The sequence below is a fragment of the Diceros bicornis genome, chromosome 15, assembly GCF_020826845.1.
Source record: "Diceros bicornis minor isolate mBicDic1 chromosome 15, mDicBic1.mat.cur, whole genome shotgun sequence".
Lineage (NCBI taxonomy): Eukaryota > Metazoa > Chordata > Mammalia > Perissodactyla > Rhinocerotidae > Diceros > Diceros bicornis.
The window spans coordinates 66,593,571-66,618,825 of NC_080754.1; the positions used below are offsets into that span (position 1 = coordinate 66,593,571).

The 25,255-nt window shown below is 40.6% G+C and overlaps 1 long non-coding RNA gene across 4 annotated transcripts in view; it reads right to left on the reverse strand.

Annotated features, from left to right (window-relative positions):
* Positions 1–1,151: 1,151 nt before the first annotated feature.
* Positions 1,152–25,255, reverse strand: part of LOC131415041 (uncharacterized) — a 73,206-nt gene continuing 49,102 nt past the window's right edge. The window contains exons 6-7 of one of the 4 annotated variants that reach the window (XR_009222317.1): positions 8,379–11,422; positions 1,152–1,439 (exon numbers count right to left, since the gene is read on the reverse strand). This is a non-coding gene — a long non-coding RNA (uncharacterized LOC131415041). Of the gene's footprint in view, positions 1,440–2,347; positions 6,030–7,931; positions 11,423–25,255 lie in introns of those variants that run through there. The other 3 variants (XR_009222318.1, XR_009222319.1, XR_009222316.1) reach the window with 3 other exon arrangements.

A 25,255-nucleotide genomic window follows, 5' to 3' on the forward strand; every position in this document is an offset into this window, starting at 1 on the left:
TGCTGTAGTGACCAATAATCCCGAAAGTTTCAGGGCCTTAAAACAACAGTTTATCCCTTTCCCAAGCTGCATATTCATCATGGGCCACCATGGGGGCTCTGCCCATCTTAACCACTCAGAGATGCAGGCTGGAGAAGCTGCCACCGTTTCAAATGTTGTCTGTTGCTGGGCAAGAGAGAAGGAAAAGAGCTCTGGAGCGCCTCAAAGTGGCAATTAGATGCTGTGTCTGAAAGTAGCAGGGGTCACATGCACTCACACCTCACTGATCAGGGCCAGGAAGCATAACCCCACTATATGCTGAGAAGGGATAAAATCGGCAATGTTTGGTGATGATTAATTTTTATTAATGATTAGTATTTATTAATTGAACAAATGAATCAATTCGAGGGAGTAAGAGGTCGTTTAACTAAGTCTTATCTGGTGGAAACGGAGAACAGGGAAGGAACAGGATATGGGGATCAGCGACTCATCAGACGTGCGGGGCATGAAAGAGTGGCTTGACTACTAGATTTTCAGTCTGGATGAGTGCAGGAAGGATGACGCAATAAAAAAGGAGACGAGAATGCGTACACGTGGATCTGTAGCTACGTGTGATCGATGGAGTGCAGCGGAGACCCACCTTCTGCTGGTAGGAACCGCAACCTCGGCTTCAGGCCTCTTGCTCAGTAGCCTCTGCTTCTTCGTCTGGAGGCCCTGGAGCCCCAGCTAGAAATCAGCATCGGTCCCTGCTCTGGGCGGATGGCAAACCCGCCACAGGTAATGAGCATGTAAGGCGCTTTGCATGCATCACCTCAACACGCTTGCTGAGTAAGAACAGGATCATGTTCCTTCTGCAGTGAAGAGAATTATTACACTGCCTAGAAGCCAGCTCTGCTGCGTAATCTTGCGCAAGTCACTTCACCCCTCCGAGCCTCGGCCCTTCAGCTTTAACAGGCGACTACCACCCGCACCGGGCGCCCTGAGGCCGTGGGGCGGGGGCGGCCCCGAGACGCGGAGGGAGACCGCAGCAAGCCGCCGGCCGCCGCCGCGGCGCCACTCCGCTGGCGCGCGCCACGCCGGGGAAGGGCTGCCCCGCCCGCGCCGGCGCCCGGCGCCCCGCCTCCGGCCTCCGCCGCGCTGTCGCCGCCGCGCGGGAGTTCTCGCCGCCCACCGCGGGCTGGCGGGTATGAGAGCGCCGGGGCTTGCGTGGAGGCAGTGTGACATCAGCTTGTCACCGATGGCTTTGGCCTCCTTAAAGGGACGTGTCTGGATGGAGGGGCACCTGATCTGACAGTCGCCCTGCGGCTGCATGCGGTAGGGATTGGGTAGTTCCCCGGAGCTGCGTAGGTGCTGCCTCTCTGCAGGGAAAAGCGTGATGTCTCATCCCAGCTTCTTCAAAGAGTTGTGGACACAGGTCGCCTCTACTCCTTTCCCACTCACTCTTCACTTCATTCCATCTGCTAAGGATTATTTTTAAAAGGTAAAATCACACAAATATATTTGAATGCAAATATACAAACATAAAATGAAAACGTGTGAGTTTAACTCCTGGAACCTGTAAGACCGTTACAAAGACTCTTTGGTTATGTAAGAACCACTTAAATAGTCTGTACAGTATTCTGAAATGAATTTACACCTCTCCTTCCCCTACTTCCCCTGCATCCAATGGATCAGCAAGTTCTTTTGACTCAGAAACTTCTAAGTTGGAGTCATCTCTCCATTTTCACAAACATCATCTTAGTCTGATCCACAGATGATTTTTGTTTGTTTGTTTGGTTTTAGTCGAATTGGCCTCACTCCCCCAAATCCATTTGCTGTAGGCTTTCAAAGTGATCCTTTAAAAAAAAAAAAAAAGAAAAAACAATCACAAAAAATATAATCTAGATTATGTTGCTCCCCATTTTAAAATCTACCAATGGCTTCTTTGCTTGGAGATTTAAATCCACAATCCTATTGATGCAAAATAACCAATAACCATTCTATATATAAGAGAAACAAGGTGAGTTTAGTTGAGCCAGAGTGAGGATTATAATCCAGGAAGGCCTTAGAAAGCATTCGGAGAAGCAGGGTTTACAGTACAGTCTTATATCTTTTTAGAACAAAGAGCATACCCAAGATACATTTTTATCAAAATTTCAAAGAGGTATTCAATTGCAAATTAGCAGGTCAACGTGACCATGATGTCAGGAAAGGGACTAATCTGGGCATTACCAATAGGGCATTACCAACAGGGCATAGGAGAGGAAGAGAGACTATCTTATCTTATTTTAAGAGAGTGTATTCTTTAATGGTTAAGCAGATGTACAATGTATGTTTGATAGGTCATAAGTCAGGCTTTTTAGTTCAAGCTGAATCAGTTGTGAACCCATATACTTAAATGTGTGAAAATTTCTTGTCATTTTTCCCTTTTGATCAATAATCTTTCAATAGAAAGCACTTCTGATCAAAATATTGTCCCTCAGTGCCAGGGTGGTTGCTGCCTGCCCTGGGTCCATCATGTCCCTCGGTGCTAGGCTTTTATTTCATCAACTTGCCCAGTTATCCACATTGGGAGGAAATAGATATAGTGGACAAACATAGAGGTATATATTAACAGGTGAAGTGTTTCACAGGTTATGTAATTTGTCAATTATTTTTAGATTATTGCATAAACATTGCACAGATGCTATTACGTGACTTCCTATAGTTACATTGTTTATAACAATTCTAGAACAAGTAATCCAATACTTGATTAGCTTAAAAATGAATTCTTAGGCATAGCCTTAATAAGAAAAGGAGATTCATCCAGGCTTGTAAGATGGTCGACCATCTCACATCGCTGAGCAATCGTTACTGTAGCTAGCATGACAATCTTACAACACTGAATAAAGAAAACAGTAATTAGTTTGAATATTACGACTAATACAAGAATTCCAAGGAGTAATAGAAATAGGAATTGCAATTGGGTTGCAAATGGTAGCCAATACCAGAAGGGAGCCAACTAAACAAATCAAGATCAGGTATAGGATCACTTAAGGCATTCAGAGATGATGCATTGGAAGACTCACACATGTCTTGAATAACATGATGTATAAAAACACATCATTCAGTTTGAATGATATATATGTACCACCTTGGGATGCTATAAGAATATCTAAGGCCATTCTATTCTGAAGGACAGCCTTCCCCATTAAAGGCATTTTTAGTATTTAAAAAGGCTATTCCTGTTTGACAATTGTTAAGGGCTTCTGTATGGGATATGACATTCTCTAGCCCCAAAGAAGGAACCAATATACCTAGCTGCTTGGTGGTCATACCAGTGGAACACTGAATGAGCCTATCTGGCCTTAAAGAGAGATTGGCAACACATGTTAGCTCAGTGAATCCTTCCCTGCCTCCAAGGGAAGCTCAGGGTGCAGTGTTTTAGCCATCCAGGCAGTAGCCAAGGCCAAAGATTTGTTCCACATAACCATTGAGTTCCATTAGGAGCCACCTGAAAAATGCCTGGCCTTCGAGACCAGTCTGTTCCAAATCAATCACTTTCCTTAAGTATGATAGTATTCTGAAAACCTTAAATGGAACAACTATAAAATAGGTATGTAGTTTAAGCATAACAAAGGTTTAAATGAGGAAATTTAAGGTTGGGAATACAGGCCTGGTCCAGAGTCTCAGGACAGCTGTCTACAACAGATGCTTTCTTCCTCTCATCCTGGTTTGGAGATATTTGCATTGGTCAGTTGAAGTGAGGCATCACAAATAGGAACTGAAACTCACTTAGGTGGAAAAGCCTCTTTTTAAAATGAGAAATGTGAATTCATGAGTCTCTGCCTTTTGATTCTGCAGTGCATGAACTGGTTAAAAGTACCTGGTATGGTCTTCCCAACAGGGCCACAAAGAGTCTTTTATTTGATGCCTCTTCTGATACACAAATTCTCCAGCTCCATGATCCTTAAGGTCTGGGAGCTCTCTGTGAAAAGAATAAGCTACCAACCTGTCATCATTTTTTCTTTTTTGGTGGAAAAGAAAGGGCAGTTTATTACAGCTTGCTAGCCAGGGGGAAGATGGCCGACTAGTGTCTCAAAGAACCATCTTACAGGACAAAGACTACAGGCTAATTATATAGAGGGCTGGTATCCGAGTGGGGAGGCATCTGGTTTCAGGGTGGGGGCATCCATCTAGTCTTAGTTCCTGGCAGTCTTTTGTTTTACTTGATATGCATCAGAGACTGGAGCAATGCCCTCTACCCTGATCTTTCAGTTGTCATTGATGATGGCTATCGGCACAGACTCTCTGCCCAGGGGTCATCACATTCCTAAGGAACTCAAGAGAACAAAATTATCAACTTATAGCAGCTGAGAGGGGCCAAAAAATCCACAGAGCATGTCTGGGCTAGTTAATCAAAGGTCATTCAAAGTAACAATGGGGTTTCCTTTCTATAATATGGCTTCCCTTATGTCAACCTTGTGTTGAGCCAGTATCAATTCCCCCCTTTTACTCTTTAATCGCTCAATCTGGAGGGATTTCCTGTTGTTCCATCTTGTTGAACCAGTCTCTTAGTAAGATGGTGATGCAGGTGGGCTCCCAAAGTTGGGCCTATATTGTGGAAGCAAGTAACCAGGTAATGAGACAAAAAAAAAACAAAGTTAATGGTAGGAGAAAATTATAAACCAGTTTCTGAGTCTGAGGGTTAGCCAATCAAAAAAATTTCTAGATGTCAGAGTCAAAGCATCTTTTGCAGTTTTAAATGTTTCTGATGATGTCATCAAGTATTCAGGTACTTTTCTGAGTGGCTTACACAGCAACAGACATGAATCTCTCTTAAGTTTATATCAAGTCCACCAGCTTCAGTTTGAAAGGCTTCAAGAAAAAGGGCGGGTTCAGTTCTCAGTGATTCCAAATGAGAATGATGGAAAAAATTGAAAACATTAGTTTGTAGATTTGTAGTCATATATGTCAGGAGACTAGAAGAATTCAGGATCCAGTCCAGTTAACAGATATAAAACAAAAACCTCAAAGACAATTAACAGCAACATCCACAAATGTGTATTATAGTTTCTATTGAAACGTAGTTTTCCTCTCTAAAATCACCCTAATTTTTATCAAAGGTAGCCAAATTAAGACTAACTGGTTTGCACAATACGTCTAGTTTCAATAAAACTTGACTCAATTACTTACATAAGTGCAGCAAGAATAGCAACTGATCACATAGGCTCTTTTAAGTCTGCTTTGCTGGAACTCTTTATAAGGAATCTCAGATTGAACTTTAAAGGCCTCTCGAGACCAGGAAAGCCAAACCAAGTATTTTGTCATCAGACTTCACCTGCAATACCTACAGATTTGTGTGAATTCCTCTCTTTTTGAGGTTCCCCGAAATTTCGAGGTTCTTTGCACGTGCCAGATAAGTGATATTCCTTACTTATCCAGTAAGTGCTGCTTGGAACGCTGAACATAAGGTACCAGGCTGATATTTCCACATGGCTTTGTTCCACAAAGTCCAATCTTTGTCTCTCAAAAGCTGCCTTGTCATATCTGTGTCTGTATTTTTTTTTTCAAATTTAACATTCCAGTCAAAGCTTTGGTAATATAACCAATGTTTCCAATTATGTCCTGTTAAGAGGAGAACAGATTCTTATTGAACTTATGCAAATAGCTATATTGCCATGAAAATAACAATACTCACTCACCAAGAGTTTCCAAATTCAGGAGGGATCAGGTAGGGAGAAAAAGATAAATGTTTCAATTCTGCTTACAAAGGTATAATTTATCAAGTTGCCATAAATCATAGCTAGCTCAGGAGAAAATAGAAAAAGTTTTCCTTAAATCTGAAAAAGCAACATGTTAAAAAATCAGCAATATTTCAAACAAAAGTCATAAAAATTATAATCATTCTCATTAGTTCATTCAGTCCAGTGTAATCAATTCTTGACCTTGGTCTTGTCGGCAGTTTCACAAAGTCATCAGTTTTTCAGTTAGAATTCTGTCATTTCTTACCCAGTTCAGTTTTATGATCTGAAAGTTTATCAGAAGCCTGTATTCTAGAGTAAGCACCAGAGTCCTTTCCATGAACTTCTCTGAGGATGAAACATATTTTTCAAAAGCATCAGAGCAAAGAAATATCTGTCTGTAAACAACAAGACCCCAAAATGGCAATTGACAAAGAAATTTGGTTAATTTTGTGACATACAATGCTTTAAAATAATAAACAGAACCAGACTGATAACCAGGACAGATCATAATTTCAGTAATGTTATACAATTTCAAAACATCTATATCAATAACGTTCACCCACACACTATCATAGGTCCCCATGAAACAACACTTAGCTATCCATTCAATTAAAGTGGCAACTGAAACAGTCAAGGGCAAACAGAGAGTTAAAACAGTCAAAAAAAATCTTAATAGAGAGACCTCAGTTTTTTGAACATAGGAAATTATTTTAACATAGTTTTTCTGTCTTTTGGGTAGACTTACTCAAAGGTAAAGAAAAGCCTTTTATAATCTCTTTATCAAGTTCAAGAAAATTACCCTTTTAAGACAAAGAAAACAAAATTTTAATTTTGCACCAGCTTACTTTTGACATTAAAACTCATTTACTTAATTGGATTTACTTTAATCCCAGGCAAGTTGACCATGCATAAAACTCTTTTTCCAGAATTCCTCATCCACAAACCTTTTATAACTTTCTTTTTACATTCAGAATTTATCCTATGTCTTTATTTCCCTCTCTAGTACTTTAGGACAAATTTATCTTTCTTAACCAACCAAACAAAATATTTCCATTCCTTGTACCTTCTTTACTGAAAATACACATCTTGCTTTCCTTATATACAGACCTGTTTTTCTTATTAATTATTAGTAACTTTAATCACATATATTAATTAGAATTTTTAACCCTTATAGACTTTGACTTCTAAGTAAAAACTAAGCAGTTATAAACGTTCTTGTACATTAGCATTCTGTGGCTTGACGAATTTATAAACACTTTTCATAATTTCTGGAGACATGTTACTTTATAGTACAATCTTTTAATAAAACACAAGACGTGTTTACTAATAGACCCAAAACACCTTTTAGTTTTTCTTTAATAAGCCAAAAGTAAACTTAGATATGTTTAGCAATAATGTTTCAGTATTTTACCTTATTTGAAAATGAACCAGATGCTCAACGAACTTTTATCATTAACTTAATTTAGCAAAACTCTAAAGTTTTAAGTTACTGAAAGGAATTTGGAAGCTTTTTTTTTCAAAGATACAAACCATAAAACACAATTATTGTACCAAAAAACTCTTACTTATTTTCATCTATCTAAATCATTTGTTTCCAACAATTGTCAATCAAACCAATTGATTGGTTAAGTCAACAAACTTAAACCAGCTTTCATTTACCAAAGATTAATTTATATCATGTTAACTTGAAAGACATTTGGGTTAATTTCTATTACATTTAGAATTTATGTAAGTGCTTACTTTAAGACAATTAGACAGAGCTCTTAATTTTGACCATACCATCTGGAAGTAAAATATTACACACATATAACATAGAGACACACACATAAACAACAGACAGGTGCAACAAAGATTTTATAGCCTCTGTTTTAAAAATTTTAGCAGTTTGCATCTGCAAAAGCTTCTTTTCCCATTTTTTTTTTCTTTCTCTCAGTCTTAGGCCCCTTTTATTAAGCACTTGTATGAGTCTCTGGAGTTCAGAGAGAAGGCTGGCCATTCGGGAACTGGTCGGGCTTTTAGAAGCTCGATTTCCCACTTTTCTTTTGGTTTTGTTTTGCTATAAAGTCTGAACAACATCTAAGGACAGTGTAGTGTGTCAGAAGTGTGCTGTTACTCCCTAAAGAAAGGTTGTAAACACTCTCTTATGTGCCTCAGTTTTTCCCACTGGCCGTCTAAGACCACCATGGGGGCTCAGAACGCGTGGGTGACCAAACCTATATGCACTTTCCTGGACAAGATTTTAATTAACATGAATGATAGTGGACTTTCCTATGGGACCGCTGCACGTCTCGAGGCTCGACCTCAAACACTCCCAGTAGGTTCTCAGTCACCTGAGAATGCCTTTTGGCCAAGGGGAGCTGGTGTCCTTTCTCTTCAGAGCTGAACAAGTTCAGACTCTCATTTCTCTATCAAGCAGTTTGTTCAGACTTTATAAACACAATTCTTTCCAATTTAAAGCCAAATTAAAAAGGTCAGCCTGCCCTGTTCACTCCAAAATTTCCCCCTAGGCTCCCCTGGCCTAGGAAATTCCCCCTAGGTTTCTCTTTCCTAGGAATTCCCTCCCCCCAGGTTCCTCTGACCTAGGGTATATACGGGTACCCCCTTAAAATACCTAGTCTTAAGGTCTGAAACAGCTCAAATAAACTCTGCACCATTGACTTAAAATAAGGAGGTCCAAGTTTCAGGGCAACTCACCAGGGTCACCTGAAGAATGCAGTGATCTGGCGGGGGGTGGGGGGGAGATCAATGGGACTGAATGCCAGTTCAGTGTAGATTCCAGGTGGTCTCCAGTGGGTTTCTCTGAAATCCTGCAATGACTACACCAAATGTTGATGCAAAATAACTAATAACCATTCTATAGATAAGAGAAATAAGGTGAGTTTACTTGAGCCAGAGTGAGGATTATAACCCAGAGAGGCCTCAGAAGGCATTCCAGAGAAGCATGGTTTTCAATTCATTCATATCTTTTTAGAACAAAGAACATACCCAGGATACATTTTTATCAAAATTTCAAAGAGGTATTCAATTGCAAATTAGCAGGTCAATGTGATGTGATGTCAGCAAAGGGACTGATTTGGGCATTACCAACAGGGCATTCCAATAGGACGTAGGAGGGGAAGGATGCATTCTTATCTTAAGAGAGTGTATTCTTTACTTTAGTGGTTAAGCAGATGTACAATGTATGTTTGATAGGGCATAAGTCGGGCTTTTTAGCTCAAGCCAAATCAGTTTGGAACTGGAATAGTTACCCCATATACCTCAATATGTGAAAATCTCTTGTCACTCCTTATGCTTTCTTCATCACTACATGATCTACTGGTGCCTCTTCAGCTACCTCATCTACAACTTGCTGTCTCCCTGCTGTGCTTCAGGGCCCGCTGCTTGGAATGCTCTTTCTCCTGAATTTTGCATTGTCAACCTTTTTTGCATCTTTTTATTTTTATTTTTTGTGTGTGTGAGGAAGATCAGCCCTGAGCTAACATCTGTGCTAATCCTCCTCTTTTTGCTGAGGAAGACCGGCCCTGAGCTGACATCTATTGCCAATCCTCCTCCTTTTTTTTTTTCCCCAAAGCCCCAGTAGATAGCTGCATGTCATAGTTGCACATCCTTCTAGTTGCTGTATGTGGGACGCGGCCTCAGCATGGCCGGAGAAGCGGTGCGTCGGTGTGCGCCCGGGATCCGGACCCAGGCTGCCAGTAGCGGAGCGCACGCACTTAACTGCTAAGCCACGGGGCCAGCCCCCTTTTTTCATCTTAAATCTCAGCTTGAATATTGCCTACTCAGAGAGGCCTTCCCAGACCCTCCATTCTAAAGTCGCTACTCAATCATCCTATTTAAAATTTTAAATCTTCATAGAGCCATCATCACTTTGATACATTACTTATTTGTTTATTGTCCATCTCTCCACCCCAAGTAAAATGAAACGATTTAAATTTAGTGAAAAAAGCTCTGATCTATACTATTGACTACTATATTCTCCGCTAGTAAAACACTTAATGAATTCAGCATGTTATTCATCCCCTAGTTGGGACTTTATCATTTAAGTAGTTCATTGTCATAACAGAAGTTTAATTATTTAGAATGAGTGTTTCAAGAGATGTGTTTACAAAATAAATCTGGTTGTTTTGTGTGAAAAATACTTTAAAGAAAAATGGTGTAAAAAAATTTTCCGTGCATGATTTTCAAAGGCTATTAGCAAAGATTTTCTTTTCAAGAAGGATAGCAGTCTGTTTTTTTTTTTTTAATTGCCTAGATCGAGTGTAATCTAGAAAAAGAACTTTGGTTTGATAATCTAATCTAAGATCCTTGGAATAAAACTTTAAAAAACTCACTTATTTAGCAGACATTTTTTTTGCACATGTCTTTGGGCAGCCTCTATGTTGAGTGCTGGAGGATTCCAAATAAAACCTGGTGGAGGTGACATTTGAGTTTGGTCTTTCAATAAACTTGTACACTGTAAAAGAAGAAAGATCTCAAATAAACAACCTAACTTACAACACACAGCACTAGAAAAAGAAAAAACGAAACCCAAAGTTAGCAGAAGGATGGAAGTCACAAAGACCAGAGCAGAAAAAAATGAAATAGAGAATAGAGAGACAATATGAAAGATCAATAAAACTGAGTTGATTTTTTGAAAAAATAAAATTGACAAATGCTTAGACAGAATATCTAAGAAAAAAAGAGAGAAGGCTCAAAGTCAGTCAGAAATGAAAGAGTAGGCATTACAACTGATGCTTCAGAAATAAAGAGATTATAAGAGACTATTCTGAACTCTTGTACTCTAACAAATTGGATAATCTAAGACAAAAATGGGTAAATTCCTACAACCTATCAAGACTAAATCATGAAGAAATAGAAAACTTGAACAGACTAATAACAAATAAGGAGATTGAATCAGTAATCAAAAATCTCCCCAAAAGAAGGAGAGTAAAGTGAGTGCCTGACTTCATCACAGACCCAGAGCAAGCCTGCCCCAGCACCAGGCTGACTCCTGTGGACCTAGGTGGCTCCTTGTATCCTCTTGCAAGCCCAGACTCACCATGGAGCATGCCAGCTATAGTGGCCCAAAGCACCATCCTTGGCACCAGGCTCCCAGCAGTCTCCTGGGAACCCAGACCCCCATCTCAGCCTGGTGCCTGCCATCTTCAGCAGCCCATGGTGGCTCCTCTGACCCCAAGTCGTGTCCTCGTTGGCTCTGGTGAATCCAGACCCTGGCTCACCCTAGTGCCTGTCTACTCCAGTGGCCCCAGGCAGCACCCAAAGCCACAGGGAGCTTCCATGGCAGAGCTCCCAGTGGGTTTCCACAAACCCAGGACCCCAGGACCCCAGCTTACCTAAGCACTTACCAGCTCCAGCAACCCTCAGCAGATTTCATGGCACCAGGCTTCCCGTGGGCTACTGAGAACTCAAGCCCATGTTTTGCCACAGCACCTGCTATGTTTCATCCAGCAGCCCCAGGCAGCTCCCATGGCACCAGGCACCAGCAGGGTCCCATGAATCCAGGCTTCCATCTTGACCCAGCACCTGCTGGCTCCTGCAGCCCAAGGCAGCTTCTGTGGTTCCAGGCTCCCAGCAGACTCCCAGGAACCCAGACTTCTGGCCTACCCTGGCACAAGCTGTCTCTTTTGGCACCAGGCTCTTGGCAGTCTCCTGTGAACCAATGCTCCCAACTCACTTCAGCACCAGCAAACTCCCATAGCACTGGGTGATTCCTGTGGCTCCAGGCTCTTAATCAGCACCTGCAAACACAGGCTTCAGTGGAGGTACTCCTGAACTCAGGGTCCCAGCTGTGCCCAGGACTAGACAGAATACCTTGGACCCAAGCTTTCCACTCACTGGAGCACCAGGCTGCCCAAAGGCTCCAGCAGCAAGCTTGACCCTGGACACCACCAGATGGCCATACAGAATCCCTGGATGGGCTGACTGTGAAGGGTTTTGTCTGCCACAACCAATCTGTAAAGACTGGAATAGGTGCTTACTTCCTCAAATTTACAGATGCCAATGGAAGGCCACAAGGATCACGAATAATCAAAGACACATGACACCACCAAAGGAAAATTATAAAACTCCAATGTCTGACCAAGAAACGGGGATATAGGAACCATCTGATGAGGACTTCATAATAATCCTCTTAAAGAAATTCAGTAAACTACAAGGAAACACAGATAGATTACTAAATGAAATTAGGAAAACACTGCATGAACAAATGAGAAGTTCAACATAGAAATAGAAATCATTAAGGAAAAACAAACAGCAATTCTAGAGTTGAAGAACACAATCACTGAAGAATTCAATAGAGAGTTTCAAAATCAGATTTGATGAAGTAGAAGAAATAATTAGTGAAGTAGAAGACATGTCATGTGAAATCATCCAGTCAAAAGAGCAAAAAGAAAAAAAGAATGAATAGGCGTGAAGAAAGCCAATATGAATTATGGGATAGCATGAAAAGAAATAGATATGCATTATTGGAGTGCTAGAAGGAGAAGAGAGAGAGAAAGGGAAAGAAAGTTTATTTTAAAAAAATATTGGCTGACAACTTCCCAAATCTGGGGAGACATTTAGACATCCAAGTTCATGAAGCTAATATGTCACCCCAACATTTCAAACTAAAATGATCTTCTTCAAGACACATTATAATAAGACTATCTAAACTCAAAAAAGAGACCATACAACATGATCAAGTTCAACATATGCAAATCAATAAATGTGATACACCACATTAATAGAATGAAAGATAAAAATCATAAAATTATCTCAATAGAGATGCAAAAAAAGCATTTGACAAAATTCAACACCCCTTCATGATAAAAACTCTCAATAAATTGATTATAAAAGTAACATAACATAATAAAATGTTTACATGACAAATGCACAGCTAACATCATATCGAATGGTGAAAGATTGAAAACTTTCTTGCAAAGATCAAGAACAAGACAAGGGTGCCCACTCACAACACTACTCTTCGACACAGTAAAGGAAGTCTTAATCAGAGAAATTCGGCAAGAATAAGAAATAAAATGCATCCAAACTGGAAATGAAGAAATAAAATTGTCTCTGTTTGCAGATGATATGATCTTATATAGAGAAAACCCTAAAGACTTCCCCCCCAAAACTGTTAGATCTAATAAACAAATTCAGTAAAATTGTAGGATACAAAACAAACATACAGAAATCAGTTGCATTTCTGTACACTAACAATGAACTATCTGAAAAAGATACAAAGAAAACAATCCTATTTACAATAGCATCAAAAACAATAAAATACTTATGAATAAATTTAACCAAGAAGGGGAAAGATCTGTACACTGAAAACTATAAGACATTGATGAAAGAAATTGAAGAAGACACAAAGAAATGGAAAGCTATCCCATGTTCATGAAGCAGAAGAATTAATATTGTTAAAATGTCCATGCTACCCAATGCCATCCCAAGATTCAGTGCAATTCCTATTAAAATTCCCATGGCATTTTTCACAGAAATAGGACAAACAATCCTAATATTCATATGGATCCATGAAAGACACCAAATAACCAAAACAAACCTGAGAAAGAAAAACAAAGCTGGAGGCATCACAATTCCTGATTTCAAACTTTATTACAAAGATATAGTAGTAAAAATAGTATTGTACAGGCATAAAAATAGACAACACATAGACCAATAGAACAGAATGAAGATCGCAGAAATAAAATCACACGTATACATTTAGCTAATATTTGACAAGTAAACTAAGAAGACTCAATGGGAAAAGGATAGTTTCTGCAATTAGTGTTGGGAAAACTGGATAACTACATGCTGAAAAATGAAATTGGACCCCTATTTTATACTACCATAAAAATTATCTCAAACTGAATTAAAGACTTCACGTCCCAGAAATATATAGCCCTCACTACAGGTATTGATTGTTACATTTTTGTTTATATGATACAGATACTGTTTCATTTAATTAATTTATTAAAGATAATTTCATAGTCTTAAAACATACAAAAATATACAGTTAAAAAGCACACTATACTTGTGTGTGTTTCTCTGATTTTTTTCTAGCTTATTAAGTTTTAGAGATATTTTTCAGGTAGTTAAATACACATTTGTCTTTCATTTTTAATTTCCACATAATAATCCATATAAGAAATGACTGTAATTTATTCAAGTGTTCTCAGCTGATGGGTACATAGGATGTTTCCTCTACTGTTGCTAATAAAAACCATTTAATAATATTTAAATATTTATTTGTTGATATGTACTATTTTTTGCCATTAGAATTACCTAAGTATGTAATAAAATCAGTGTTACTAACAAAGTAATTTTTACATTTGATATGTACAGGGGGATTGCTGTGCAAATTGTGTTTTACAACTTTACTTTCAAACCAATATTGTATGAAAGTGCCTGCGATCCTGCAACCTTGTAAGTGCTTCTAGCCCTCAGTGCCCAGCCAGCAGCCTCAGTAGGAGTGAGGATGAAGGTGACGACACTGAGAGAAAAGTTAGACTTGTCTCTTCCTTGAAAGTTTTCTGGCCTCTAATTGCTTGTCTTCCACTGATTAGGACTTTGCCCTTGAACAATAGTAACCCAGGTGTGCTTCAGTGTGTGAATGATGGTACCTCTTTATCAGGGATACCACTCAGCAATAAAAAAGGAAGTAATTATTGATACATTGAACAACATAAAGTAATCTCAAGAGTTACGCTGAGTGAATAGTTAATACCAAAATGTTACATGCAGTACAATTCTATTTATATGACATTCTTAAAATGCAAAATTATAGAAATAGAAAACATATAACAAGTTAGTGGTCATCAGGAGTTATGGTGGGAGTGGAACCTGGAGGGAAGTGCTAGTGGCTATAGAAGGACGATATGAGGATGCTTGTGATGATGGAAATGTCGTGCATCTTCATTCTGTCAAGGTCAATATCATGGTTGTTTGTTGTACCATGGTTTTGCGCTGGGGGAAACTGGTAAAGTGCACATGGGCTCTCTTTGTATTATTTCATACAACAGCATGTGAATCTGCAATTATTTCAGCATAAAAAATTTTAACTGTTAAAATATATGATTATATGTGAGTATTATCTATTTAAACATTAGCAAATATATCTAGTAAGACATAAAAATGGTAAGATATCAAGACAATGTGAGATCATGCCAGGAATGAAAGGCTGAGTTAATATTTTAAAAATAGAAGTAATTTGCCATATTACTTTTATGAAGGAAAACCAAACAGTATGAGTCTCTCAATAGATGCAGAAAAAGAATAAGGAAAAAATCAACATCTAATAATCTTATAATAAGTACACTGAGAACAGAAGAGAATGTCTCTATTGTGGTAAAGGGCATCTACAAGGGAAAGGGAGAGGAGGCAGCCAGTCAGAGGCGCTGCTGGAGTGCTAGGTTGGCTGCGGGGCCAGACTTGTTCTGAGATTAGACACGGCCAGTCAGAATCCTCCCTGGCACTTGGGGGCGGGAGGAAGATGGATCTCCTGGGACCCCTGTGCCTTGGTTGAGGGAGTAAGGGAAGTGGCTGCACGTGGGAGGTCCCCAGCTTCCCCGCTCTCCTCGGTACCAGGACGTTCCCTGAATCAAGAGCGCTGTTGCCTCCCCCTGGTGGTGCCCGCCACTTGGGATCCTGCCCCCAGGGTGCCTGTGTGGATCCTGTCACTTGGACGATGCAATTCCCCGCTTCAGTTGAGTTACAGTTTCCGAGATATGTATTGGCAGCGGCACTTTTCTATTTCTTTATACTCTCTGCTGACTTTTTTGTTCGATCTTTTGTGTTTGCTTATTGATTTGAAGAATTTTTTAGATATTCTATAAATTAACCCCTTATTGGTTCGAATCTATTGTAGATATTTCCTCCTATTTTAACCCTTGTATTTTAATTTTATTTTTTATTTTTAGGTTGTTGACATATATTAATAAATTAATTTTATATATCAAGCTTGTATCCAGCAACCTTACTAAGATTCACTTTTAGTTGTAATAACTGGTAGATTTTGGTGAATTTCCCATTCACGCAATAGTGCCATCCATGTATACTGGCAGTTTTATTTCTTCCTTGTTGATCCTTATGCCTTATATTTTTTTCAATTGTGTTAATGCCCTGACTCCCCTTCCAGTGCCATGTTAAACAGAATTAGTGATAGCAGGCTTCTGTGTCTGGTTTTCATCCCAGGGGAAAAAACTTTCAATAATTCTGTATTAAGTATGATGTTTGCTATATTTCATTTTAAACAAACGTAATCATATTAAAGAAGTTGCCTACTTTTATGATTTTGCTAAGAGTTTTTTCTACATGAATAGATATTGAATTTTATTAAATTATTTTTTACCTTAATTCTAGATGATCATATGATTTTCTCTTTTATTTTTCTGCTAATGGGTGATTTACGTGATTTACTTTAGAGTGCTAAATCAGCCTTGTATTTTTTAGCATATCCCACCTAGTACTGATGTGTTATGTTTTCACGTATAGCTGAGTTCATATGATATTTTACTTAGCATATGTATATCTGTGTTTATGAAAGAGATGGTCTATAACTTTATTTTCTTCTAATGATCTGGTCAAATTGTGCCATCAACTTTATCCTGGCCTCATAAATTGAAAATATTTCCTCTTTTCCTCCTTTTTGGGAGAGTTTGGGAAATTTAGGTGATTTTTCTTTTCCTCCTTATGTTTGGAACCTTTCAGTAGTCTGGATCATGAATTTTCCTTGGCAAGGTTTTTGTTGCTGTTGATGATTTGTTGTTTGATTTGATTTTTTAATAATTGATCCACTTTAATAGATATAGAATTTTTCCTATTTTATGTTCATGTGTGTGTGTGTCAGTTTTGATAAGTTGTTTTTAAAAATGTAGTCCATTTTGATCTGTGCTGTAAAATTTTTATCCTAAGTATTTCATAAAATTCGCTTAGTATGTTGTTAATGTCTGTGGGTCCTGTAGAGGACGCCCATGTTTTGATTCCTGATATTGGCAATTTGATTTTTTCTCTTTTTCTTTTCTTTTTTATATCTGTTTTGCTAGGGGTTTATTAATTTTATTAATATCAACAAAACACAACTTTTAGCCTTGTTGATTTGCTTCTGTTGTATTTTTTCTTTGTCATTGATTTCTGCTCTTATATTTACTATTCCTTTACTTTTATATTCTTCTAGTTTGATAGTTGTTTTTTAATTCTTGGGAAGGAAGCTGAGATTAATGATATCAGTCTTTCTTCTATTCTAATTTACTCATTGAAAGCTATAAATTTCCCTCTAAGCACTGATTTAGCTGGCATCCCATGTCTACACAATTGTGTTTCCAAACCCTGTGCCTGCAGGCCAAGTCTGCCTCCAGTGCCTCCATCACATGTGCCTGCAACCCATATTGGTCTCCAGTGTCACCGCCTTGTATCACAACAGTCCATGTATCCCCCTGTGTATTTCCATCCCTTGTGTCTATGGCTCATGTGTGTTGTCAAGTTTTTCTAATCTCTCTGCCTATAGTCCTTGCCAGCTCTCAAAAGTCTCCATTCAGTGTGCCTGCATCTTACGCCAGCCCATTTGAGTCTCCATCCCCTGTACCTACAACCTATGTCAGGTAACTTTTTTCACCATCTCCTGTGCCCATGGCCTATTCCAGGTCCTGTGTATCTCCTGTCAGGAGCTCAGCTGAGCGAGGAGTGAGAGAGCTGAGCTGCCAGGCATAGCCGATTAAAGAAACAAGTCAAAAATGAAAGCCTTTAATCAAGTACTGCAATGCTATAGGCAAGAAGCTAAACCAGAAAAAGTGCAAAGTCTCCCCTGTTCCATTTATGCCTATAGAGTGGTGCACAGTTGAGGGCGAGGAGAATCAACGCAGACATGGGGGTTGTCTAAGTGTCAAGAAAGCCCCTTAACAAAGACTTTGGCAGTTTTATGGACTCTTGTGACTCAGGAAACCCAAAAGTCAATAGCTGAGGAAGACTGACATAAAGCTCCAAGTAGGTGGGCAGATGGCAGGTCATTACATATAGCATCAGCTGCCACAGACCCTCTAAAACCCAGCATGTGTAGAAGTGACAGAGGTGACCAGTGGGGCAGAGGGTTCTCCCACAAAAGGAGGTAAATCCCAGGGTAAATGGAGATTTGGATCTGAGGGGAACTAGGGGATAACACAGACTCAGACAGTGGGTTTGAACATGAAAATTTGTTTCCATAACTCAGTTGTCCTTTCCCATTCAAGGCTGGCCTGGGTTGCGAACTCCTTGCCAGCGAACTTGGCTCATTCAGAGACCCTGAAGAGCAACCTCACTTCCTATTTAGGGTCATGTCCAGCCTGGTGTTTGTCCAGTTCTTGAAATCTGTTTAATTACTCTCATGTTTAGACCTTCTAATCATTCCTCCTATTGTTTCTCTCCCACGAGGACTGTGGTCAGAATCATATTATCTTAAATATCCTGGAACATAATGGGTCATGTGTCTATTTCCCTCCTCAAAATCCATAGCAAACTCCCATAATCTGTCTTTATATTCACCTTTGAAAGCTGTCTGTGATTTCTGCTGACTCACTGACCACCATCCTCATCCACCCACATGTGAAGTGCAAGGACTGTGGGGCATTTGGGCACACAGCAAGAAGCATGATGTGCGCCATGAATTGCTGGGATGAGCTATAGTGCCCCAGTCCCTGGAATCAAATAAGGAGAAGGAGAACCTGGAAATAAGGAAACCCCAATGTCCAGGCCCCTTTAACAAGACCAAAAGAAAGAGGGAACAAAGACAAAGGTGAGTAGCATGGAAGAGTGTAACCAACCCATGAACACTGAAATCTAATGGGAGAGTGTGTCTAATGGGAGAGTATGCACAGCCATCTCCAGGCAAGGACAGAGAATGTGGAGAGAAATAGACAAGAGTTCTATGTCCTCCAGGGCCAACACTCAGGAGCTCATTCTGCTCCCAAAGAATCACTAAGGGGGAGGGTCCAGGGCACATCTTAGATCTTTGCATATGGCAGGCAGAAAAGCAAATGAGTCTAAATGAAAGTACCTAATGGAAACCCTGCTGGGCTGCCTGGAGTTGAGGGAAGGATCTGAGATGGGATCTAAGACAAGGCAGTCCTGCCAAAGTTCACAGGGTATCAATATACCCTCGCTCAAAAACACTGCATTGGACTGGACCCCAGAAAATTTTATCCCAGTGAGGAAATTAGAGCATGTCCACTTAACAAGGTTTGTTCTGCAGGAACAAACAAGCAGTGGAGGAAGGCTCTACTCCAGAAAATTTCCAGGAGATCCCAAGGGAGGCAGTAGCAAAACTGGAAGGAACTGACAGAATATTGCAACTATCTGAGAGTGAGTCTCCCCTGATTCCCTGCTCTATATCTCTTCTGGGAACTCTGATATGCTTCACTCTCATGATCCTTCTTTTTTTTTTTTTGTGAGGAAGATCAGCCCTGAGCTAACATCCATGCTAATCCTCCTCTTTTTGCTGAGGAAGACCGGCTCTGAGCTAACATCTATTGCCAATCCTCCTCCTTTTTTTCTTTCCTCAAAGCCCCAGTAGATAGTTGTATGTCATAGTTGCACATCTTCTAGTTGCTGTATGTGGGACGCGGCCTCAGCATGGCCGGAGAAGTGATGCATCGGTGCACGCCCGGGATCCGAACCTGGGCCGCCAGTAGCGGAGCGCGTGCACTTAACTGCTAAGCCATGGGGCTGGCCCTCCCATGCTCCTTCTGTGTGAAGACTTTTTTAAAAGTCCACTCTAGCCAATGGGATTCCACTTTATTTGTGTAATTTTCAGAATCCATTTTTTTGTTTCTTACAACTACTTGCACATCTTCCAGTAACATGCTGGTAGGGCATGTGGAAGTGATTTTAGTAGACCAAGAGGCAGAAATCTATATGCAAGAACATGCATCTTTTAAATTGTGATTAGTACTGTCAAATCACTCATTAAAACTCATTTGCCAGCAAAGTCCCTTAAATTCAGCAGTAGTTATGTTTACTCTGTAGAAAAATGTATGAAAGAGCTTGTTTCCACTTAATTAACAAGAGCAAATATTAAGAAACTTTATATTTTCCACTCTGATGTAAAAAAATGCATGAAGTTGATATTGTAATTTATTTCCCCCTGATCACTAGTGAGGTTGAGTACCTCATGATATTTAAAATGATTGTTTATATTTCTTTTACTGATATATTAAATTTTAGATGTTCCATGACTTTTTATTGATTGATTTTCATTTTCCACTTGAGAGCAAGAGAATCCTAATATATATTAAATGTGTGATATCCTCTCCCACATCATGCAGCAGCAGGCAGAGTTTGTTCACACAACCAAGAAGGAATCTGTCCTACACCTTGTTCTCACATGCCAGGCACTTGTAAAGAAACCTGACAAGAGATCCATCTACTCATCAAAAGACTCAGCCCCTTCCATATCTCTCAGTAAAGCACTCACAGTCCTAATGTGGGAGCTGTCTGGAATTTCCAACCTCTCCCAAGTACAATAGGGCCTGGATCTCACATGGCCAGAAAGACACGTGTCTAGGGGCCAAGGATTGACCTCCTGTCTCCATAAAACAGACCTCACCTGAATACCATCCAGGCCTGCACCATGGCCCATCCTCCACCATCCAGCCATGTTCAAAGTCAGCCCCTCAGAATGGTCTTCACAAGATGGGACAACGGATGGTGGAGCTCCAGGCTCAGAAAACATGATGGGGAATATTCTCTTGTGTTGTACATTTTGATTACTAAACATCATTATAGGGGCCAGCCCCGTGGCATAGCAGTTAAGTGCGCGCGCTCCACTGCTGGCGGCCCAGGTTCGGATCCTGGGCGCTCACTGACGCACCACTTGTCAGGCCATGCTGTGGCAGCATCCCACATAAAGTGGAAGAAGATGGGCACGGATGTTAGCCCAGGTCAATCTTCCTCAGCAGACAGAGGAGGATTGGCATGGATGTTAGCTCAGGGCTGATCTTCCTCACAAAAAACAAAAAAAATCATTGTAAAGTTCTATTGTAAAAATTTCTTCCAATGTTAATAAAAGCCTCCAAAATATAACATATTAAAAAGGTATTGTGATGTCTAAATATTGCCAATCCATTTTTAACTTATTTTTATTAATACAAGTTTATTTACTTAAGAGTAAAGCTGAGCTCAGTAGGACCTAGGGATTATTAGAAATAACAGCCTCAGGGCCGGCTCCATGGCTTAATGGTTAAGTGCTCACGTTCCACTGCTGGCAGCCCGGGTTTGGATCCCGGGCGTGCACCGACGCACCACTTCTCCGGCCATGCTGAGGCCACGTCCCACATGCAGCAACTAGAAGGATGTGCAGCTATGACATACAACTATCTACTGGGGCTTTGGGGAAAAAAAAATAAATAAATAAAATTATAAAAAAAAAAAAGAAATAACAGACACACAGGCACAACCCAGCCTGACTACATTAGCATATGCATGTTAACAATGACTCCAAGTGATTTGTATATGTAGTGAAATTTGATCAGTACTACCTAGACACTGCTTCTCAGTTTGCCTCATATTGGATTCACCTGGGAAAATTTTTAAATACTGATGCCTGGGTCCTCCCCCGCTACACAAATTCACTGTGTTGTAAAGAAGCTGCAGTGTGGACCACTCACAAAGTCCACTACAACCTCTGAAATAACCCAGCTTCCGTGTGTCCTGGCCAGAGGCTGTTCTTTTTTTGCTCCTAGAACTTTTCCTCGTGGCTTAAATTGTGTCTCCTTACTCACTGATTCTGACAAAAAAGGTAGCCTGGATCTTCACTCCTGGCAAACCAAATGGGTCTATACAAGCAAGGAATTTTATCCCTTCTGGAATTCTCTGGGGATCACAGGCATCAAAGAAAATAAGGGTCTAACATAGATGGCAACCTGAGATTTTAATTATTTGAGTGGGGCTAATCTTCTATGATCTGCAAATACTGGGGTCAAGAGGTCAGGAGGCATAAAGTTTTTATTAAAATAGCATTGATGATAGGCCCAACTCATAACAATTGACATAATTTCTGGGGTGATGGTATTTCTTAAAATTACCCAGGTCAGGGGGATGGCCCAGTGGTGTAGTGGTTAGGTTTGGCATGCTCCACTTCGGCAGCCCAGATTTGTGGGTCCAGATTCCAGGTGCAGACCTACACCACTCATCAAGTCATGCTGTGATGGTGACCCACAAGCAAAATAGAGGAGGATGAGCACAGACGTTAGCTCAGGGCCACTCTTCCTAAAGCAAAAAGAGGAGGATTGGCAACAGGTGTTAACTCAGGGCCAATCTTCCTCACCAAAAATAAATAAATAAATAAATAAATAAATAAAAATTACCCAGATCATCCCAATGGGAAACCAGGGTTGAGAACCACTTAGTTAAATACAGCTTCTCAAAAATAATGTGCATACAAATCACTTGGAGGTCCAGGTCCCAAATCTACTGAATTATGATTCTGCAAGTTTGGGATGGACCCATGAATTTGCATTTTAACAATGTCCCTGGTGATGCTGATGCTGATCCATCCAGATCCTAGTTTCAGTAGGATTAACCTGGGAAAATCCAGCACAGCACACCCTAGCCCCTTACACCTAGTCATTATATATGCATACAAATACTGTTGATTCCTAGTGGAGATCATCTATTACCTCCAAAAGATCACATTGTTTGATGTCCCTTATTAAAATGAGAGAAGAATAGGAATGAAGTAATGTCTATGCAATGCAAAATTTGGAGGAATAAAATCAGGCATTCATTCATTACAGTAAATTTTATTGATAAACTTATTGGAAAGCAGTCATCACATGACCCGCTGCCCCTCCTCGGACTTGCCCAATCACAGCCTTGGGCCTGGAACACCTCCTTACCAAGAGATCAAAGCCCTCACTACCTGTGCCCCACTTAGTCTTCTCTAGGAATATTCTTCCCTGTTTCAGACTCAAGCTGTGTCCCTTTGTTTTGCTTAAGCATGTGCATCATATGGCATCTGGCTATACTATAATCTGTCCCCTACTATAATCTGTCCCCTGCAGGGAGGTGACAGGGTCCTTCTGTGACATAATAGCAGTATGTATAGGTCAATTGCCCTGAGTTGGTTGCCCAGAGGGATTTTCTGGCCATGTACTGATGTACTGAGTACTGATACTTACTATCGAAGCTGATCTTGCTCTGTCTCTTTTCTATGTGAGCAAAGTGTTGCTCCATCCAGTGCTTGACTATGTTGTGTTTTCTTTTTTTTTTTTAAAGATTTTTATTTATTTATTTTTCCCCCAACGCCCCAGTAGATAGTTGTCTGTCATAGCTGCACATCCTTCTAGTTGCTGTATGTGGGACGCGGCCTCAGCGTGGCCGGAGAAGCGGCACGTCGGTGCGATCCCGGGATCCGAACCCGGGCTGCCAGCAGCGGAGCGCGCACACTTAACCACTAAGCCACGGGGCCGGCCCTTCTTTTTTTTTTTAATAATTTTTATTTATTTATTTTCCCCCCCAAAGCCCTAGTAGATAGTTGTATGTCATAGCTGCACATCCTTCTAGTTGCTGTATGTGGGACGCGGCCTCAGCATGGCCAGAGAAGCGGTGCGTCGGTGCGCACCCGGGATCCGAACCGGGGCCGCCAGCAGCGGAGCGCGCGCACTTAACCGCTAAGCCATGGGGCCGGCCCTATGTTGTGTTTTCTTTGGTGACTCTGATACCAACATTCAGTGGGCGGAAGTGTTCGGACCTGTATTCCAGGCGATTGGCATAGTGATGATCTTTGCTATCCTCCATGCTGTTGGAGTCCTCCCCTGGCATTGGTAACTGGTGTACCGTGTTTCTGCTCAACACAAGTACTATATGCTCACAGGACTGTTAGGGTTCAGTATGTGAAAGTCACTGTTTGGGAAACTTCAATACATTATGTGAGTTAATCTTCACATGCACTAGGAGTTTGTAGTATACATCTTATGCAACAAAGAAAGAGGTAGAAATGGGGGAGGGAGAAACTAGGAAACACAAGAGGACAGTGCAGAGTTGGTGAAAGAATGGATTTGTACTACAAATTCTGCTTTCAAGAGAGCTGTCCTCTGAGCCCATGCCACTGGTCAAGTGGTCCAGATACTGCAGATACTGATCCAGGAGGGACAGAGCTGTGCAAACAACCTCTGTGTGCATGTGCAGGTTTTGCGTTGTAAACTCTAGGTGCATAGGGCCTGTTGGTAGCTAGTCCCATGGGTGGAGTCTGGTTCTCAAGGGCGTTGAGATCATTCAGTGGCCTATAAGCATGAGTGATGTAAGAGGGAATCACTGAGCTTCAGCAGGTCAGCTGAAGAGAAGACTTGGGCATCAGGGCTTGTTCCTCCCCATCCCAAGCCACCCATAGTCCTCAGTCCCCACCTTGACTATAGCAGACATTGAGACAACAAGACATCAAAACAGTATGAGAAGCTGTGACCTTACACGTATTTGAGTGAGCAAAACATTCCATCCACAAGAGAACTGACTTCAACATCCCACTAGGTGTCTGTAAAACTGAATAAAATCTTTGGAATACTGACAGTCTGAAGACAACTCCAAAGCCATCTGCTTCCCTTCCTTCAACTCCCAGAATTGTTCTTCCTCCATGAATATTGGAAGGAAATAATATCAGACTGAATAGGAATGTGTACTATTTTAGGAAGGAGTTAACTTCAAAAATTGACTATGAACTTCCCTCTGGAGTATCTGAACATTCTGTTCCCTTCTTAGAGGACCCTGTATAGAGATATGGTGCTGGAGATCCACAGCAACCTGGTGTCTGCGGGTGATTCTGCATTGCACTGTGCCTGAGGTTCTGTCTGTGGAGATGATTTGAAGCCCACTATAGTGGAGAGCTCTAGGGTCTTTGAAGTGCGTATCTGAGCCTAGATGTGAGAGTCATCAGCCAATGGATTTTGATCACAAACTCGTCATGTTTGTGTTCTTCATTTTGCACTTTCTACTTCTGGATTGTTGTACTTTCTTCACCTCCAACATGGCGTTCTGAGAATATTAATATATGCATCCATACATTACCATATTTTCATCAGGAAAAAAATGAGACAAATGTTGGTACATGGGCATCCTGATGATCTCAGCAGAATCTCAGAAAGACAAAAGTCTGACAAATGTTCCAAACAGTGGGAGTCACCATATTCACTAACTTTGCACCTTCCATCTCCTCAAGTGGTCATGTGTCCATGCAGGGGAATTGGAATCTCCAAGTTCAAGCCCCTTTATTCCATCACCCTTAAACCAAACACATGAACTGCTTCATTCCATAAGGTTTCTGTAGTTTGACTTATAATTCAGATCTCAGCAAATATCTGCTTTTAAGCTGGAGTCTCCCTTAGATGACAAGGTCATTTGGTGGTCATGTGCACTAGGTCCAGGGAGACCCTGAAAAGGGAGGGCCAGTTATTCCCAGTGAATGATGTGGACATATGCTCCTTTACACACACTGTATTCTATTTTCGAAGGGACACTTCTTCCTCAGGCCATCTGGGTGAACTTCATCAACTGTATGCCTACAACCACTGTGCTTACATGGGGCTATGGTTTCTACTGAGAAGGGGATTAGTTATTTAGGGAAGTATTTTTTC